Source organism: Corvus hawaiiensis, chromosome 6, assembly GCF_020740725.1.
Source record: "Corvus hawaiiensis isolate bCorHaw1 chromosome 6, bCorHaw1.pri.cur, whole genome shotgun sequence".
Taxonomy (NCBI): Eukaryota; Metazoa; Chordata; class Aves; order Passeriformes; family Corvidae; genus Corvus; species Corvus hawaiiensis.
This window is the reverse complement of record NC_063218.1, coordinates 41584225-41599029: the sequence shown is the minus strand read 5'-3', so window position 1 is coordinate 41599029 and position 14805 is coordinate 41584225. Positions and strand designations below refer to the sequence as shown.

General features: G+C 45.5%; 1 protein-coding gene across 2 annotated transcripts in view; it reads left to right on the top strand.

Annotated features, from left to right (window-relative positions):
• Nucleotides 1-4499: 4499 nt before the first annotated feature.
• Nucleotides 4500-14805, top strand: part of TSPAN18 (tetraspanin 18) — a 120773-nt gene continuing 110467 nt past the window's right edge. For both annotated transcript variants that reach the window (XM_048305795.1, XM_048305796.1), the window contains exon 1: nt 4500-4522. The gene's annotated coding sequence lies outside the window, so the exon portion shown is untranslated. The remainder of the gene's footprint in view (nt 4523-14805) is intronic.

Genomic DNA, 14805 nt, shown 5'->3' with positions numbered 1-14805 from the left:
AAGAAACTAAAACAAAAAAAACATGGCAAAGGGAGGGTCTGTGATATTTTTTTTTCTCCAAAATTTTACCTGTTGCTTGGATGAAAATGATTGGGAAATGCTGATATTGACAAAGAAACCAACTCATAAACAATTTAGCTTCAGTTTTCCCAGCTGAGCCTGGGAAAGCAAAACGGGGTTGAAAAAATACACTGGCAAGGTTTTAATTATGATTTTAATAATGAAACTTGAACAAACCTCTCGCTACCAGTGCATCAACTGCCCCCTCATGCTGTTTTCCCAAGCCTGATGGAGGGGCCCTGGGAAAGCAGTGCGATAGCCGATGAGAGAACATACTGAGCAGTGTAACTTCAGTCAGCACTGTAAGTGCTTGACATGTCAGAAAAACAAGATCTCTCTCTTTGCTGTCTTTATCTGGGAGCAGGTGATCAGGTTCAGGCAGTCAGTTTGTCATCTTAAGCTCTTTGTGGCTGAGACCTTGTTTGTTTTTTGTTCTCAGAAGTGCCATTCAGTTTCATGGCAGAGTTAATAACACTGTGTGATTTCTCCTGAGCACAGATTGCTCCTGGAATGTGCTATGGTTATCTGGAAATAGACTGGTATTCAGGTTCCAGCATGCAGATGCCAGAGAGTTTCCTTCTGCCCATCTGTCTAGGCAATGAGCTGGGCTGTGTGTCAGTCCAGCTCTAGGAATCACAGCCAAGCTGGATTGGGGTTGTGTTCCTGCTTTATCTGCCTTCACAGCAAATTGAGAAAGGCATTTGTAGAAATACCAAGAGAGAATAATAGGAAAAGAAAGAGCACAGTCTGAAGGCAAAGGAAGTGGGAGGAAAGCTGGGGAGGCCAGGGAAGGAAGGAACAGGGAAACTGTGAAGTTGAGAACTAAGATATGAAGCACAGACAAGAAATCATTCAAAAGTAATGGGTGAGCTCTGTGGCGTAAAATTTATCTATCTCAAAATCCGTATAGTTACACCTAAGAGGAACCTGCCATGATTTGTCCATGGTTTCCCAAAAACTCGAGCCTATCAGAAGTGTAACAGAGAGGCTATTTGGATTGTGATATATATGATGTAATATTCAAGGGACAGACCCTTCAGACTGTGGGAGGGTTGTAGCTCTAGGCACTTCTGAAACAGGAGAAAGTGGCTTTAGTGCTTTGGGCTAAACCATGGAACTCTTTTCTTGTTCTGATTTCAATTCAATAATCTATTTATCAGAAAACAGTTCTCTCACATGTTGATCTATGGTAAAATTGGTTTTATTCAAGGTTCTTGTTATGCTTAAAGTTCACAGCGGATATACTATATTCTTTACACATAACAAAGAATGTAAACCCCAGCTTCAAATGCAAAGCTCAATTCAGTGCTGGCTGGGATTCACAAAGCAATTCCTTCATGACGGTGAAAGCACTATAAACTCGGGAAGCTAATTTTCAATAGTGGCCCCTTAAATTGCACAGTTGGGTATGTAAAAGCACTATTGTGTCTATGCTAGCATGTGGAAGATTTGAAAGCTGGGGTCACATATAGTTGACTTTTGTTCATTTACAAAACAGTTTCACAGAATCAGGACGGAAAACAGAAAACACATACAAGTCTTTGGATACATCACCCTTCACTTTTTTTCCCAAAATATCAGAATAGTGATGTCACTGAAGGGGAGAGGGGTGGCAGTTGTTGGAAAAAATGCCAAGAGTGTCCCTGATGAGGAGAGGATTTTGTCTCTAGAATCTGGGGCTGTTTAAAACAGGGGTGTTTCCATCGAGAATAAGCCCCGTCAGTTTACTGGAAACCCTCCACATGAGATCTGTGAATTAGGCTCTGAAACAAGGGTAAGTGTTGTGCAGCCAAACAGATACACACTTTCATGATTTATTCACCAGTACAGCACAATTGCCTGGTATGTAGGGTCCTGCAACAGTCCTGGACAGGGGTACACGTGTGAGATTGTTACAGAGGGTGCAGGGGGAGGACCAATGGACCCAGTTTGACAGGTCTGTAGAGCAAAAATGTAATCTCTGCCTGAAAGAGCTATGATCTGCTGCTTAAGGGGTATGACAAGCCAGCCTCCTGGAAAATAGCACTGAGTCCTTTGCAAAGGAATCAAATAAGGAACAAGGCTATTACCTCGTGTCAAACTGTGTCTAATAAAGAAATGGAAATCCCCTTCCCTGCCACAAAGACCAAGCAGAGCTAGGATCATGCTGTGTGACACAAATAAATGAATAGCAAAACAGAAATGGAAAAACATGGGCCAAAACATTACAAGAAAATATCAGATGCTGAAATGATTGCCCGTCTTAAGCAATAGACTATAACAAAACATATGCTTCAAATACAGTCTGGTTGTGTAATCTAGTTTTGCTATTACACAGAAATAGATTTGGGACCATAACTGTTAAATTCTGTGTGTGTCTCCCTATTTTTATATCACATTAGGAAATAAATGAAAGCCAATGCCAACAAATATCTGCACCTGGGGAGCCTTGTAACTGTTCATTACCAGATATATGAGGCATTAGCAGAGATTATACAGAGATGATGGCACATCTATCTTTCCTTTGCATTGCACTGTTAGACATTCCTGTTGTCTCTTGTTCTTCTACTAAGCTTTGATGGTCCAAATCTGCATCCCCCATCTTGCAAAGCATCATGAAATAAGCAGGACTTCTTATCAGCACCAGGACACATCTACATACAACTTGCATGATCTGGCCCTTGCAGGATTGTTCTCTCTGTTGTTATATGAGGATGTAATGTCCAATTTACTGAAGTCCAATTTACTAATCCTGAGCTATTGGTTGTTACTGAGAATAAGTGTTACTTTTGCACTCTTTTTACTCTCTCAGTTTCTTTCATTCCAACCTGGTAAGGACTTAGTGAGTATTAGGAACAGTGAAGAGTAGTTTTCCTAGGGGATAATTGAAATCAACACCCCTGTGGATTCCCTTGTCATATGCTGTTGGGCTTGAGACACAGTTGCTCTATGTGCAAGAGCAGTAAAAAAGATGACCTCTTCTACACAGTTATCTATTTTTGTGTAATTTGTAGCTGTCAAATGCTACTGAAACTGTTTAACTGGCTCAGAAGTTACAGGCACACACACGTAGCACAACGGCACAAGCCTTATTTCCTTAGGAAACCATGGCTTTTCCCATGTCACAAACATGGGCTCTTCCTTCAGCTTGGTATGCGTTTCGGAAAGGCTTCGCAGTCCCGCAGTGTCATCCTTTGAAGTTTCTCCAGCAGATCTTCGAAGGCATTTCAGCAGCTCTCACTGCGGTACCGGTCAACGAGTGACCTCTCTGCCACCTCCCTGGTCCCTTCATTTTGCGTCCCACGATTCCCCCGGTGCATCTGGATGTTACCGGGGACACTCTGCAGACGGGAATAGGCAGCGCTCCCTCCCACCGATGCCTGCTGCGAGCTCGGCGGGCTCAGGGCTGCTCTCAGGTCCCAGGCTAAGATGCGCCCGGGCCGCCCTTACCGGGCTGCCACTCCCGCACCCCGAGCGGCCGAGGCGCGGTGCGGGGGGGGGACGAGTCACCCCGGGCTGCCCTTGGCGGCTCCTGCCCAGGGCACCCGGGAAGTTTTCTGGCGAAGGGGAAGGCAGACAAGAGGCACGGGCGGCGAGGCGGGGGCGGCGGAGCGCGGGCAGAGGCGCGCCCAGCCGGAGGGGCCGGGGGGCCGGGGCCGGGCCGGGCCGGGCCGGGCGGGGGCGGAGGAGGGGGCACGGCCGGGAGGTGGAGCCGGCTGCGCTGGCGGCTCCGGCGCTCCGCGGCTGCCGGGCACGGGGCGCGCACGGCAGTGGGAGCCCAGCGCCGCCGGGAGCCGCCGCCGCCGCTCGGTCCGTGCCCGGGAGCCGCCGCCGCTCGGTCCGCCCGCCCGGTCCGTGCCCGGGAGCCGCCGCCGCGGGAGCCGCCGCGGGAGCCGCCAGGTAACGGGCGCGGTTCCGCTCTCGGTGCCCGGCTGGGCGCGCAGCCTTGCTCCGGCTCGGCACCCACCGCCCTGCCGCTGCCCCGGGACGCTCGGGGATGCCGACGGGGGGCACCGCGGGGGCGGCTCGCCTACCCCGCCGCTGCGCTGTTCCCTCGGGCGAGGGGAGGATGTGCGGGAGAGCCGTGACTCCCCGTGGTGCTGGGCGTGCAAGTTAGTGGGGCTGAGAAGCCAGCCCGCCCGCCAGTACCGCCGGCACGGGAGCTGGGGGAGGGAGCCCTGGCTGCCCGAGCCAGCTGAACTCGCCCCGCTGGTAACACCTCTCCGGGGTCGGGCCCCGGGAGCGTCTCCGGGAGCCTCAGAGCCTGCCCTCGGTATTTCTGTATTCTGTTGCCTCCGCGCCGACACCCCTCCCTCCGGGATCCCTCTTACCGTAAAGGCAAGCGGAGGAGCCGGGGCGCCCGGAGGCTGTGCCCGGAGCGCCCTGCACTGCGCCTGTCGCGTGTTGGGGCGTGCCACCACCCCTGAAGTTCGGATGAGGAAGGTGGGGCAGTTACTCGTGGCTTTTACTTCAGCCGGGTCTGGTAGGAATTTTCTCTTTCACACTTCGCTGATCTTCCATCCCGTTACCCTGCGTTAGTGCCCGCTCTTTAACACAGATTTACAGCTGCAGCAACATGTTAGCGAGGTACCACATGGGGGTTCTGCAAGCTGAACTGGGCACTTCAAGTTTTATCGTAACTTTTGTATTTAAAGGTTATAGTGAGCGAGTAAATAGCATTTTCAGATGTGTTGTTGAACTTGGGTGGTTTTCTGTGAAGTTTGTTTGGTAATCATAATTTTTTTTTTTCTCTAGCACTTCTCTCAGCAATTAGTAAGCTCGGCCTGATTACTGCTTGTATTTCTATAATAAGAGCAAATTTGGACACAGTTAAAAGACTCCATGCACGTAATTCACTGAATAGCCAGTGGCTACCAAAGCTGGTTGGGCAGAAGTGTGCTGGAGATGGTTGTGTGCCTGGCAGGATACACGCAAATTGTGACCGTGGGCTCGCCTTGGACTTTTGCTAGTGGGTGAAAAGTGTGTGGAGTTGTTAAAGAGTTGTCTTAATTCAACAGGATGTATGCAAGTGTTTGATGGATTCTACCAGTAAAATGCTTATTTTGATAGTGTTTTCCTAAGGAGGAGCAGTTGTTCTGTCACAAAAGTATAGAAACTGAGAGCAAACGATAGGGATGTCATTCGGAGAAATAGACACATTCTGTATTTTTTTCATAATTTGGGGGGAATCTTTCAAATTCGCCTGTGTAGCACAATGTACAGATGCGCTTCTTTATTATCTGCTTCCACTGAGGTATTTTTATAGTATGTTAAAATGATTCGAATGTTTGACCCTCCTTGGAAGGCAGTTAATGTTTCTGTGTTTGTGGTGGCCGAGGTACAGCTTTTGTTGGCGTAAGCTGAAATACCATGTGATACAGTTGCCACGAACTCAAGTGTAGCGGGGTGAGGAGAAAGGAAGAGCTGTAACTTCTCTGAGATCTTGCAGGCTGCCAGCAAAATCCACACAAAATTTCTACCGTTTCTGCAAGGCAGACCTGTGCCACGGATTGCTCGGCTGCCCGCGTTGTGTGTTTAACCCCGTGAGGTCTGCAGGTGGTCGGGCAGGAGCCCTCGGGAAAGGGGCGGATGTCAGCCCAGGGGGAACGGGGCCGCGGTGGGAGACGGGGATCGGCGGCGCCCTGGGCAGCTGCGGCCGGGGCCGGGGCTGGGCCGGCTCACGGGGGAGGGCTCGGGTGGGTGATGCTGGTGTTTTCCACGAGAGGGCTTTCTCGCTGTGCGGTGTCAGCGGCTCCTCGGCAGAGCCCGCGGGGCGCCGGCAGCCCCTCCGCTCGCTCCTCCATGCGGAGGAGCAGAACGGGCTTGGGGGTGGTTTGCGCTCGCAGGGTGTTCCAGATTTCCTTTGTAAATCATGGGGAAATCCCTTTATTACCCCTGAGGTGTAAGGATAACACATCCTGGGAAGAACACCAGTCTTCAGTTTCCAGGCTCCCTTAAAACTCAGAACGGATCCCAACAACTTAATTTCCCCACAGTGGAAACCGAGAAGAGGCTGAGTGTGTTTCTCACAAAAGAGGAGAGGAGTTAGAATGTTTGCATCCTCGTCGCAGATGATGGCAACGAAGTACTCTATCCTGGCGTGATCTCATTTTTGGCTGCTTTAACATGTATTATACTTCTCAGGGTGGGGCTGGGCGAAAGGAAAACAGGAATCATTGTGCGAGTACGAAAATGCTGAGCTATCTCTAAGTCCTTTGCCAAGTTGTCTGTGTGCTATTTCAAATAATTTCACACGCACAGCGTTGCAGGTCTGTTTTAAAAGGCAGAAACTGTGTCTGTAACTAGCAATAATATTGCAGTTCATAAAACACGAGAAACATCTGTTACTGTGACTTCAATTTGTTTCTCTCTCCTTGGAATAACCGAGTTGACAACTCAGTCAGGTTTAATGTCCTGTGCTAAACCTTTGGTCGTGTGTCCCACGGCTAATTGTGACTCACAGAATCAATAAACCCAGCTCCCGCTTTGCTGCAGCAACTCAGCAGGGGAGTGGGAAGGGCTTCAAATCACAACAGCAGACGCTGGGGGACAAATTTGGCTTTCTGCAAACCTGGGCCTATCATGTGCCTTTGCCACTTTCAGTGCGGCAGAACTGGCTGGGGTCTCAGCATTAGGGCTGAGTAAGTGAGGGAGAGGGTCTGCACTGCTGTAGGGGCTGTGTTTTCCCTCGTAGCACCTTTGTCTTGCCTTAATCTATCCCAGGTTGAATACTGTAGGCAGTTGAAGCAGAGCCATCTCATGCTTTGATGTGTGTTTATTGGCTTTAGCAACTCGTTCCTTTGCCATTTTTTTTTTCTAAGTTGGGTTGCTCTCTTCCCACCTCACCTCCCCCCCCAAAAAAAAGAATTAGAGCAGAAGCAAACTGTGAATGAAGTGACTTTGTATTTTTTTGTGAATGGGTTTTCTTGCATTGCCCCTGCCTTCCTTGCTGCCTTCTGTAAGATCCTTTTGTAATTAAAATATTATGACTATGCTTACGGTAGCCCTTCACTTGTGGCAAGGATCCTAATTTGACGTCAATGAAAAAATACTTGTTTCTGGCATAAGGGCAGATGACATTTCATCAGCTAGTGCATGCCCATTTTTTTTTTTAAACCACAGTGCTAAGACCATATGGACAGATAATGAGTTTAAGCTGATAAACAGCTTACAGATTTGCCCCACTAAAGGACTTTCTTCCTAGAAAACACATTTTCCTTTAAAATAAATAATGAAGTTCCTGTGTTTTTATTTAATTATCTTGAGCCCTGTCTGTTCTCACCAGGCTGCAGGAAAACAGGCACAACTGCTCTGGGGACAGAGGCTACTGGATTTATGGGGCTATAGGTCTTAGAGGAGGAAAGACATGAAAAGAAAAGTTCAGATGCTACTAAATTGAGGCTAAGGGGCCTGAGGTATCTAACAAAGCAGATGGTGGTCTAAGTTGTATTTAGAGTTTCATGAGGTAGTGCATAGTTCTTGACATCTTGAAGATGAGTCATTGCATGAGGTGGTAGTAGGTCCAAGGTCTGCTTGGGAGTTATAATTAAAACAGATGGATATCTATACTCCTTGCTAATCCTGTGAGGCTGCTGAGGCAGTCCTTGTCTGGGAATATTGTTGCAAGACAATTCCTGCTTTTAGTTTTTCAAAAATTTTTCACTAATTTCAGTATGGTTTGTTTGTTTATTTAATTTAAACTGACTTATCAATAAAATGGATCATTTTTTCTTGGTTTTTTGGGGGCAAAAAAACCCCCACAAGTAGTACAGTGAGAGTTTAAAAGTAACTTGTTTTGGGAAGGGGTAGTCATTAGTTGTCACTTTAAAATAATGACTCAAAACAAGTATTGTATTTGCATGAGAGGGCAAAGCCTGTGTATTTCTCCCTCAAGATGCATAAAAATGAGCTGTTTCAGATCTGAAAGTACTCATTCCCTTTTAAGCTGCTTCTTATATGTTCTCTTTTTTTCTTCTTTTTTTCTTTTTCCCTCTGGAAATAATTATTAATTTTAATTGGAAATGGCAAATAAAGGAAGAAAATGGTTGCACAGAAAAATCAGTACAGACAACTCCATTCTTTCTCGTGCTGCTTATTCCTTGTAAAATTTTAATATTTTGTGTTGTCCCTTCCCTTCATACCATCCGCTTCTCGGCACTGGGAAGATGATTGCACTTTAATTGTATTTCATGTGAGGATGTATTCCAGATGGCTAGAGCTTAGCTTTCTGATGGTCACTGCTGCCTCACTGGTAACTGGAATGGCAGCCAGGTTACATTTGGTCCTACCTTAGCTCATGACTGCACAGTTCAGCATTCCTCGGGTGTCCATTCTTTCCCCTACACCTACATTTCTTATCTTTTCACTGTTCTTTCAGTCTTGAGCTTCCAGAGTAGTGAATGGGTTATCCCATCCCATAGTTTCATGGGACGTGGATGAATTCATTGCCCACCAAACAGTGGATAGGTCTCCTCCCCACCCAAGCTCTTGTCTTGGAGCATTTCACAGCTGCTTTGCTGTTTATCATTTGTGCATTGGTGAAGATCCGTCATGGGCTAATTTCATATAAATTGTCTGAGACTGAAAGAAGTGGCTATAGGAAGGCAGTGTGTTGATCTTTTTCTGTTAACCACGCCATCTGCTAAACCAGTTTGTCAGCATGTTTTTATTTATTTTTGCACAGATAAAATTTAAAGAAACAAACTATGATAAAGATGTTTTACTCTTACCATGGGATTTGCTTCTGCACCTCTGCCACCCTCTGCTCTCTACCAAGGATGTCCTTCACTGGTCTTCCTTGGAGCTAGAGGCAGAGAGGCTCACCATCCTGGTGAGTTGCATATGTGTGGGGTATTCTGGATCTAATTGCCTCTGCAGGTGTGTTGATACAGGAAGCTCCAGATGACCAAGTGCCTAATGTGAATGCTGCTTTTCTGGTGGACTGATACGCAGCAAATACTGCATGACAATTGAGAGTAGTCGTGTGGTGTCAATTTATCCTCACCAAGTTGATTTCAAAGGAAACCATAACCAGTATGTTGTCATTGTCCAGAGATGTTGGAAGTGGGGTTTTGACTGTCACATGTTTTTAGTAAGGATCTTGTTTCAGCACAGGATCCTTCCTGACCATATAGTCCTTCCAACAAGGACTCCAATGACTGATAAGTCTCTGAGGGTTCTTGTGGTTTAGGTGGTTGGGTTTTTTTGTTATAGTTGTTTTTTGGTTTTTTTTTTTTTCTATAAGGATCTTCCCTTGGCTATGTGTTTGCTAAATAAACCTGGTCTAAAATGGATGTTTCCTGCTTCTTGAGAAATAAATTAAAAATCACTGTAGAAGACTCAGTTTTTAAACTCAAATGGAGTTCAGATTTTTTAGACCAGTCTGTCACTTCAGGCAGAAACAGAGGATGCTTTTTGATCAAATAAATAATGCTGAAACTGAATCTCATCTGTATGCTTGATACTACTTGGTTATCAAAGGGCTGCATGATTATGTGAATTATGGCTTAGGTCTGAGTTTGTTTAGTAGCTCAGCTTCTGATCAACTGTGTTTAGTGCATCTCTATTCCTGCCTTTCTGTTGCCCTCAGTTGGTGCATGGCTATGTTAGAAAAGAACTTCATTAGGTCATTTCTGGTGCTTAGTGTGATCTGGAATTTGTCCTGATAAGTCTTCTGGCAGCAGTATAACCAGTACCCTCTTTACCCCTGTTGCTGTGGTGTTACTGTCAGGAAAAAGCCTTGTAGCGGTTGTTCGTTCTGGGGAAGTGGAACTAAACCAAACTGCTAATGTGAAAAGTCATGTAGTATAGCAGAGATAACAACAGCTCTTATATTTTTTCAGACTTCTCACTCGAGCTGTAACAGCTTTAAATACATCTTACGCCATCCCAGATATCAGGAAAGCCCACAAGACGGATGAGTGGAATGGGGTACGGGGCTGTATGGTGACTTGTTGGCTGTGGGTCAGTGGCACAGCCTGGTAGGGGCTCAGGAGCTTAGAGGCTCCGGCTGCAGCTCAGGTTATGTATATTGTGCATGATTACTGCACTGACTGTTTCTGCAGCTCTGTGCTGCTCCTAAGGCTCAACACTGAGATTGTAATGCTAGCAGCTTTCTTTTCATGGCCCAATGCCCAGTTTGAAGAAGGGTGATTTTGGTCATGTTGCTAGACATACGTATTTATGGCCCTGTTTCATCTGTTGAATTTAATCTGTTGGGGTATTTTTAACATTATTATGGAAACAGTTACTATATTTACTCCTTACAGAAAGCTCAGTGTATGACAGTCTGAGGAGAGAGTTCTAGAGTAATAAATATTGCACTAAATGATGGTGTCTACACTTCTTCAGGAAAAATGGTCTAAATGAACTGACTGGCAGTTTGCCTATTCCTGAGACATGGACCTCACAGGGCACCCAACTGGAACACTCTATGCTGGGAAAGCAATGGTAGAGTTTGTTCTTGGCTCACTTCATAGCACATCTCATTTTCTTGGGGAGGGAAAATAAACCAGATCTTCTTGTACAGAAGGAGCTTGTGCCTATACTGGACTGCTTTCTCAGACCTGCTGAGAACCCGTTTCCCACGGCAATCTTTGGGACCTGTAGGCACCTTTCAGATGAGGTCCTCAAAACCTGTTGCCAGCGTAAATGAGATAGTAGGATTCCCACTGAATGGAGTCAGTGGATTTTGGAATGGCAGTCGGTGTCACTGTTGCTGATGTGCTTATTTCTGTAGTCATTTGAAACCAGAATGTGTTTTAATGTCAGTCTTGCTGATAAAAATTGATGGAGCTTAATAGTGGTAAAATGTGGTGGGTACACCATGGGCATATATGAAAAATAATGGCAAATAAAGGATTGAATGTCTTGGAATGTTATTGGAAGGGATGAACTTTGGATAGGATGTATTTTTGAACTGGTGACTGTCCTTTGTTCCTGTTAGTGTCAGAGGGGATTCTCAAAGCTGCTTGGGATGAGGTGCTTATTTTGTGTTCATCAACAGAACTTTTCCTTCCAATGGGAATATGGCATGTAACAGGGATCTTCTAGAGTTACACCAAGCTGTTTTGTAGAATAAGAGACAGGAAAAACTGAGAGATAATTCTGGAAGTGCTTGAGGCACAGTGCTGGAAGCACCAAAAATCTCTTTGCTTTGCCAGCCTAAGAATTGAGAGTGTAATACCTTGCTGATGTGATGAATCACTCTGGGTTCATAGGATTGAAAAAAAACATGCAAAACTGATAAGGATTTCAGCTTACAGTGATGCTTTGTTAATTAAGAGCTGTTTATCTTCTTTTAAATGTTAAGGGAAACATCAGTCAGGATCAGCAGTCTGATGTGATTAAGAAAGAAAAAACAGAAAAGACACAAAAGAAAAAAAGACTTAATCCAGCCAGTCTCTGGGAAACCTTATTCTATCTCCTCACTGTGCTGAAAGGAGCAGAAGGTTTTGGGCTTCACATTTTGTGTGTTCATATTTTGATGCTGCAGTGGGGAAGGCTTGGCAGGAGAAGAGTCGGAGTTAGTTTAAAAAACAGTAATTTTCTTTGTTAATGCTGGAGCAGATAGTTCCAAGTTTCAGTTTGTAGTGGATTTCTTACAGTATTTCTGCAACGTGATGCTCTTTGGGAAGTGCTTTGAAGCTCTGTACTAGCCTTGGGGAGCAGAGGGCATTGGAAGGGGGTTGGGCTCTCACTCCCAAGAGCTCTCTCTGATTTTACAGCTCAGAGCTGAGGTGGGTGAATGCCAGCATCACTAACATCAGCCTGCGGTAGACACTCCTTAGCTCTGGGAAAGTTGCATTGCTTTTCTGAGCATCTGTTTCACCAGCTGTGAAAATGGAGACAGTACCCTCAGCATGTGGGTGTGATGAACATTCTTGTTAGCTAACTGTGCTGGAGTGCATTGGAACTGTGAAGCATTGTGGGTTGTTGTTGGAAAGTGTGAAGATTTAAAATGGTGCAAGCCATGAGCTTGCATCTTTGTTAGGGAAGAGAAGTATCAACGGGGATACCTTTGGCAACAGGCACAAAGGGTTTGTGGGAAAGAGGAGAAATTTGCCTGTGATGAAGGGACCTGAGTGAGAATTATGCCTCGTTCTAACCCTTTACACAAAATCTACATGGATTTACTTGGAGCTTTGTAAAGCACCTGTCCAGGGCTGGATTTTTCCCTAATACCAGTTGCATTTCCTCTTGCTGTTTTTCCATCCTCCCCCTCCCCCCCCCCCACCGCCCCCCCATCCACACACTTGCTTTTTATGATCAAAGCTCTATTCTTTAAAGATATGCCAATGCCTTGTAATAATGCTCAGAAGATCCCCTATGGACAGCAGTTCTGATTAAACACTGAAGAATTCTTTAATTCTCTTCATACTTATTACTGTTAGGAGCATTGTGTTGATAAAAGGTGTGGCTTTTTTCCCCTTCCTCTTACTACTTTTTCTTTGGCTCCCCTCCACCCCAGACACTGCACTTATTCTTTAAGCTTTCACTTTGTCTTGTCTTATACAAACTTGGTTCCTTGGTTCTTTCTTTCAATTCATTCTTTTATCTTCTGCAGCGCTCAATGAATGCTTAAAAATAATAAATATTAATAATAGGGCTCTTTGAACCAGCAGGTTCTTTGCAGCTTAAACTTACCTTTTCCTGCTGCTTATCCCCTATTAGAAGTTGCTATAATCTGCAGATTGTAGCTGTAATAAGTTCTGAAGCACTGGCTGGGTTTGTGACAAGCGTAGGATTATAGCTCCAGGTGGGGAAGTGGCAGCAGGAACAGAGAACCTCAAAGGCACAAATATGTTGTTCCAGTTGAAATATTCTTAGCAATAAAGGAAGAGAAGCCAACAAAATTTAGTGTGGGGATAGAGCTATTTATCTAGGTTTCCATGGAGTGTCAGTGACCTATATAGGGTAATCCTGTACTGCACATAAAAAAAATGCTGTGTTTAGAAGTAGAAAAACATTCTTTCTGGAGAACACAGTTTAAAAAGACTGTACTTTTGGAGATTCTTTCAAGCCACTCCATAGGAAGTGTCTTAAATCAGTGAGACAAGCTATGACATACATCTGGGGCATTACTGTGTTTTCTTTGAATTCCTTGTGGAGACAGGTTTACCTCTCCTCAGAGCTATAGAAGAAAAGAATGCTGTCTGCCCCCGTGCGTAAAACTGACCACATAATGTACAACCCAGGCTCCAAAGCTTTTGCCACACACATGCACAGGCACATGCTCTTTTGGACATCAGCAACGTTTTTCCTGTCCCAGACTAAGGAATGAAAAAAGTAAACATGAACGGAGAGTGTGAGGTTTTCTCACCATACCTCCTTCCTTCTGTTTAACAGCACAAGCTACTGGAGTAGGAGAAAAAGACAGAATCCTGAGTTGTCAGGGTAAATTTTATGAAACCTTATTTGTTTCTTCTATGCCACGTTGCAGTGGCCCTACTTAGGGGAGATGAGCTGTTCCTAAGCAGAACCTCTGTTGGATGGGTTGCTTCCAGGCTTATGTCTTCAGCACACACCACACTGGTTACTACTTGAGGCTAGGACTGGCTAGGAGTCTTCAAGGAAACAATTTGCCTGCAGAAAATGCTGATTTATTGAAACCATTACTGCTTTGTGGGAAAGGGTTGGTCTCCACTCGGTTCTGCTTGGGTGAATTTCTTGCATATAGGATAGAATTTCTTAGTCAAAACAGCTAGGAGCCAAGTGGTTTGGGTTTTTCACCTAGGCTGTCACGAATCCAAAACAGGGTCCTGAAAGCAAGTTTCCTACACACCAGAAATGCCTGTGCTAACCACAGAACAGATGTTCTAGAGCACATGGGTTTATGTATGAAGGGGTCCAAGGTGTATTCCAAACTTTCATCCCTATGTGAAATAAAAAAATATTTCAAGTCCCAAAAAATGTGGTTCCCTCCAAAAACTGAGTTCCTATCCAGGTGTCCCTGTGCCTTCTTCAAGGGCCTTGCTGTCTTTCCTCACTAATTCTGCAGGTTTGTGTCTCCCCTGGCTGTGCTGTTATGGAGTGGAGTGAAGAATCTCTGAAGACCTTGGCAAAGCAATCAGCTTGTCAGTGACAGGAGGAGAAGGACTGACCCTGAAGCACTGCTGGTGTATTTTGTCAGGGTCAAGGCTGTACAAGGCTATACAGCTCCTAAGCCACTGCTTCCTCTGAGGAATATTATTAGAAAATCACCTCAAGCAGCCAAGGAAAATATAGCTGAGCACTGCTGATATGTTTGTGCCTGGGCCATTGTTGTTGGGCCGAGTTGGAAAAATAATGCTTAGGGCAAGAGAGGAACAGCTTGGAACAGGATGAAACACTCTTGTGCTGATTTGATTGCAGCCAGCTCAGCAAAGGCAAGGCTAACACATGGTTTCAGTAATAGGCCTCTTTCTTCCAACTTCTTCTTTCCTTGTATTTTATGGAGAGGAGAAGAAAGTAGTCCTGTCTGGATCCTTTCTTAATTCTCCTTGGAGGATAAGGAGACAACAAGAAGAGAGTCAAGAGGGGATCTCAGCTAATCTGGGTGTGTGCTTAGCGAGGGTGTTTGTTCTCTGTGGTTGTGCTCTGCACCACCAAAGACCCTGACTCTGGTTGTTCCAGTGCAGCTCAGCTCCCTGAACTCCCTGAATGGTGTGCTCTGTGCTGCTTGGCTGCCAATGGGAGCTTTCAGGGGATCCCTCTGTCATAAATGGTGGGATGGCAAAATTGAGGTGTGCACTCCAGTACTGACTATATGGGGATGCCACTCTGCCT